This window comes from Asterias rubens, unplaced genomic scaffold, assembly GCF_902459465.1.
Source record: "Asterias rubens unplaced genomic scaffold, eAstRub1.3, whole genome shotgun sequence".
Classification (NCBI taxonomy): domain Eukaryota; kingdom Metazoa; phylum Echinodermata; class Asteroidea; order Forcipulatida; family Asteriidae; genus Asterias; species Asterias rubens.
The window spans coordinates 12,057-18,302 of record NW_022985747.1 but is presented as its reverse complement, the minus strand read 5'-3'; positions in this window follow the sequence as shown (position 1 = coordinate 18,302).

The following is a 6,246-nucleotide window of genomic DNA, read 5'->3' as shown; positions in this document are numbered from 1 at the left end:
TGTTGACCTTTACTTCCGGGTCAACCGGAAGTGAACCCATATCTAAAAAAGTACAAAGCTAATGTTCAAACTTCAGTTGTAGACTCTTAGGCAATAAATATTAGCTTTGGAAAACTGTGACCCCAAGTTGACCTCTACTTCTGGGTCAACCGGAAGTGGGACTATATATCAAGATCTACACAACCGATTTTATAGACTCCTTGGCATTGCAGATTAATCTTTGGTAGCTGTGGGCCCATGTTGACCTTTACTTACGGGTCAACCGGGAAGTAAAACCTTATAACAAGAGCTACACAACTTTTTTGAAACCTTTTTTTTTCAGTTATATATTCCTTGGGCAATGAAGCACATAATCGAAGCAAAACAACAAGGAACAGCTTCGTGTTTGTTCACAAACACTTAATGTCTAGTTATTATTATTAGCTGTTCCGACCGTCCGTCGGAACAGGTATTGTTTTCGTCTAGATTTTTATTGTTTTTATTATTATTATTCTTTGTTTCTCCCTAAATCCCATAGTGTTTGTACACGTTTTTGCGGCAGCCTAATCTCCTAAACCATAATACGAAAGAGTGAGTTTATTATACCAAATTGAAGCTTAGAACATAAGCTTAATTCTTATCGTAAAAAATGTTAAAATTGTTAATTAATAATCCCCAATTAAGCTTATGAATATTTAATTAGCAAACCTTGTTAACACCATATCTCAAAAAGTAGACCGCCGATCCTGAAACTTTTTTCAGCTATACACTAGTCAGGTCCTGTTAATGTGATTTCCGACATAAAATTCTGGACGACGTCACCATGACGTCATGTAATGCACGTTTTGTGTCTGTGCACAAACACAATGGCTCTTCAAATCTATACTTTAAACTGGTCAAAAACACAATAACTTCTAAATAATTTATTTGTTAGTTTCCTAAATACCATATTATGTGTAGAAAAATACACTGATTCTAATAAGATTTGTTTCAGTCCATAAAAGTAATCAATGTTCGTCTATTAATTAATTAATCAATTAGAATCTTGGCATCATGGGTACAACGTAGTACTTCATGAATTGGGTGCAGTCACTTTCATTGTAATGTTCAAACATCTCTATGGCTCTTGCAACACACTGCGACCTGTATGGGTTGAGGACTCTCGGGGAGAGTCTGAGAAGACGATGTCGTGATGTTTGCATCTTTAATTTGTTTTTGAAAAATGGCAACTAGTAACTAATTAACCACATGACCCTGATTTGCATATTCAATCAGAAAATCTTTGCAGCACCATATCTCAAGAAGTATACAGCCGATTTTAAGACTGTTTGTTGCTAAAGACTCTTTGGGGATTGGAGATTAATTTTGAAAAATCGTGACCTCAAGTTGACCCCTACTTCCGGGTCGGCCGGAAGTGGGACCATATCTCAAGAACTATACAACAGATTATAAAACTTTTTTCAGTTATAAACTCCTTAGGCATAAAAATATAACTTTTGACAAACCGTGACCTCAAGTTGACCTCTACTTCCGGGTCAACCGGAAGTGGGACCATATCTCAAGAAATATACAACCGATTTTCAAACTTTTTTCAGTTATAGACTCCTTGGACATTCAAGATTAGTTTGAAACACATTTGAACCCATGTTGACCTTTACTTCCGGGTCGACCGGAAGTGGGCCAATATCTCAAGAAGTACAAAGCCAATGTTCAAACTTCAGTTATAGACTCTAAGGCAATAAATATTAACTTTGAAAAACTGTGACCCTATGTTGACCTCTACTTCTGGGCAACCGGAAGTGGGACTATATATCAAGATCTTCACAACAGATTGCTTAAACTTTTTCAGTTATAGACTCCTTGGCATTGCAGATTAGTCTTTGGTAGCTGTGGGCCCATTTTGACCTTTACTTGTGGGTCAACCGGGAAGTGTGACCTAATACCAAGAGCTACACAACTTTTTTGAAACTTTTTTTTCCAGTTATATATTCCTTGGGCAATGAAGCACATAATCCAAGCAAAACATCACGGAACAGCTTCGTGTTTGTTCACAAACACTTAATGTCTAGTTATTCTTTGTTTCTCCCTGAATCCCATAGTGTTTGTACACGTTTTTGCGGCAGCCTAATCTCCTAAACCATAATACGAAAGAGTGAGTTTATTATACCAAACTGAAGCTTAGAACATAAGCTTAATTCTTATCGTAAAAAATGTAAAAAAAATTAATTAATAAGCCTTAATTAAGCTTGTGAATATTTAATTAGCAAACCTAGTTAACACCATATCTCAAAAATTAGACCGCCGATCCTGAAACTTTTTTCAGCTATACACTAGTCAGGTCCTGTTAATGTGATTTCCGACATAAAATTCTGGACGACGTCACCATGACGTCATGTAATGCACGTTTTGTGTCTGTGCACAAACACAATGGCTCTTCAAATCTATACTTTAAACTGGTCAAAAACACAATAACTTCTAAATAATTTATTTGTTAGTTTCCTAAATATCATATTATGTGTAGAAAAATACACTGATTCTAATAAGATTTGTTTCAGTCCATAAAAGCAATCAATGTTAGTCTATTAATTAATTAATCAATTAGAATATTGGCATCATGGGTACAACGTAGTACTTCATAAATTGGGTGCAGTCACTTTCATTGCAATGTTTAAACATCTCTATGGCTCTTACAACACACTGCGGACCTGTATGGGTTGAGGACTCTTGGGGAGAGTCTGAGAAGACGATGTCGTGATGTTTGCATCTTTAATTTGTTTTTGAAAAATGGCAACTAGTAACTAATTAACCACATGACCCTCATTTGCATATTCAATCAGAAAATCTTTGCAGCACCATATCTCAAGAAGTATACAGCCGATTTTAAGACTGTTTGTTGCTAAAGACTCTTTGGGGATTGGAGATTAATTTTGAAAAATCGTGACCTCAAGTTGACCCCTACTTCCGGGTCGGCCGGAAGTGGGACCATATCTCAAGAACTATACAACAGATTATAAAACTTTTTTCAGTTATAAACTCCTTAGGCATAAAAATATAACTTTTGACAAACCGTGACCTCAAGTTGACCTCTACTTCCGGGTCAACCGGAAGTGGGACCATATCTCAAGAAATATACAACCAATTTTCAAACTTTTTTCAGTTATAGACTCCTTGGACATTCAAGATTAGTTTGAAACACATTTGACCCCATGTTGACCTTTACTTCCGGGTCGACCGGAAGTGGGCCAATATCTCAAGAAGTACAAAGCCAATGTTCAAACTTCAGTTATAGACTCTAAGGCAATAAATATTAACTTTGAAAAACTGTGACCCTATGTTGACCTCTACTTCTGGGCAACCGGAAGTGGGACTATATATCAAGATCTTCACAACCGATTGCTTAAACTTTTTCAGTTATAGACTCCTTGGCATTGCAGATTAGTCTTTGGTAGCTGTGGGCCCATTTTGACCTTAACTTGTGGGTCAACCGGGAAGTGTGACCTAATACCAAGAGCTACACAACTTTTTTGAAACTTTTTTTTCCAGTTATATATTCCTTGGGCAATGAAGCACATAATCCAAGCAAAACATCACGGAACAGCTTCGTGTTTGTTCACAAACACTTAATGTCTAGTATTTTAATGCAATTGCAACTATCAGCAAGCTCTGTGATTTGATTTTGGTTTAACCCATAAACCGACGTGTGTAAGCACCGTATACCCAGTACTTTTCCGAGTCCTGTGAAAAAGACATATCACAGCAATCCTACTCGGATGGGGTTCATACCCTTGAATAGTGTCGACCAAACTAGACCACCGAGATTGTCAGGTAGCTGGAGGCAGTTCGAATCCTATGTTTTGGCAGCGGGTACCGTTACGATATAGATGATAAAGTTGCATTGGGGATAAAGAACACAAAGAACAGTAATTTTGGTTCACACAGTGCCCTCAGTACTTTCCCGAGTCCTTTGAAAAAGATCACAGGACTCGGGAAAGTACTGAGTATACAGTGCTACCACACATCGGTGTAAGGGGAAAGTACTGAGTATACAGTGCTAACACACATCGGTGTAGGGGGAAAGTACTGAGTTTACAGTGCTTACACACATCGGTGTAAGGGGAAAGTACTGAGTTTACAGTGCTAACACACATCGGTGTAAGGGGAAAGTACTGAGTTTACAGTGCTGACACACATCGGTGTAAGGGGAAAGTACTGAGTATACAGTGCTAACACACATCGGTGTAAGGGGAAAGTACTGAGTATACAGTGCTTACACACATCGGTGTAAGGGTAAAGTACTGAGTATACAGTGCTAACACACATCGGTGTAAGGGGAAAGTACTGAGTATACAGTGCTAACACACATCGGTGTAAGGGGAAAGTACTGAGTATACAGTGCTAACACACATCGGTGTAAGGGGAAAGTACTGAGTATACAGTGCTAACACACATAGGTGTAAGGGGGAAAGTACTGAGTATACAGTGCTAACACACATCGGTGTAAGGGGAAAGTACTGAGTATACAGTGCATGCTAACACACATAGGTGTAAGGGGAAAGTACTGAGTATACAGTGCTAACACACATCGGTGTAAGGGGAAAGTACTGAGTATACAGTGCTAACACACATCGGTGTAAGGAGAAAGTACTGAGTATACAGTGCTAACACACATCGGTGTAAGGGGAAAGTACTGAGTATACAGTGCTAACACACATCGGTGTAAGGGGAAAGTACTGAGTATACAGTGCTAACACACATCGGTGTAAGGGGAAAGTACTGAGTATACAGTGCTAACACACATCGGTGTAAGGGGAAAGTACTGAGTATACAGTGCTAACACACATAGGTGTAAGGGGAAAGTACTGAGTATACAGTGCTAACACACATCGGTGTAAGGGGAAAGTACTGAGTATACAGTGCTAACACACATCGGTGTAAGGGGAAAGTACTGAGTATACAGTGCTAACACACATCGGTGTAAGGGGAAAGTACTGAGTATACAGTGCTAACACACATCGGTGTAAGGGGAAAGTACTGAGTATACAGTGCTAACACACATAGGTGTAAGGGGAAAGTACTGAGTATACAGTGCTAACACACATCGGTGTAAGGGGAAAGTACTGAGTATACAGTGCTACCACACATCGGTGTAAGGGGAAAGTACTGAGTATACAGTGCTAACACACATCGGTGTAAGGGGAAAGTACTGAGTTTACAGTGCTTACACACATCGGTGTAAGGGGAAAGTACCGAGTATACAGTGCTAACACACATCGGTGTAAGGGGAAAGTACTGAGTATACAGTGCTAACACAGTCGTTTGTGTAAGGGTAAAACCAAAATAAATATTGTTTATCCCGATGCAAGTTTAGCATCTCGGTGATTTGTTTAAACAATAAACTGTTTTTTTCCTGTGCTTAGTTCCAGGAAGAAGGCTCCAAACTCTGCGTCTACTGGGATTTTGACGGAAAGGGTAATGGAAATGTGTAAATTTATTTATAAATTGTATCAATGAAACCTAAGTATATAAGTCAGTTCTAATTAACCCGCATAAAGTTTTACGCAAGTTTTCCCTAACTCTTTCATATTTTTTTCACCATTTTTACTATTGATGAAATTGAAGTGTTGAGCAGTCTCTTATCCAATGAATGTTAAAACTATTGAAATTATTAAGCTGGATGTTCAATTGAAAATGTTTTTTTTTTCGCTGCAGGAAAACTCTTTTTAAAACATGTTGCACAAAATATGATAATTGTGTCATTTTTTCAACTGTTTTATTAAAGGTAATTTACCTCACAATTATCACGCGAATCTCAAATTAATGGTTCACCAATAATTGTTAAGTTTTCGTTTAGACTTGGAGTTGTGAAGAAACAAAACATCTGATATGTGTTCGTATAATTATTTGTTTGTGTCGTTTTGAAGACGGACTCGGATCTTGGTCTAAGGAAGGTTGCAGTGTTTACTACTCAACTACCGATCATACAGTGTGTGTATGTAATCACCTTACCAACTATGCTGTTATCATTGTGAGTATAGGCCATACAGTGTCCCCCATGTAATATGAAACACAGGTTCGACGGAAGGGAATTGTCCTTTGTCTACACCCTCTACCCTCACCAAAATAGACCTAATTGTCCTGTCATTTAAAGTGTATTCCAATATAAGGCGTATGATTTTTGGGGTTGAACAAAGTCGAATTGACTAGAGTGGGACTCGAACCAACGACCTCCGGATTAACGTCCCGGTGCTCAATCAACTGAGCTATCTA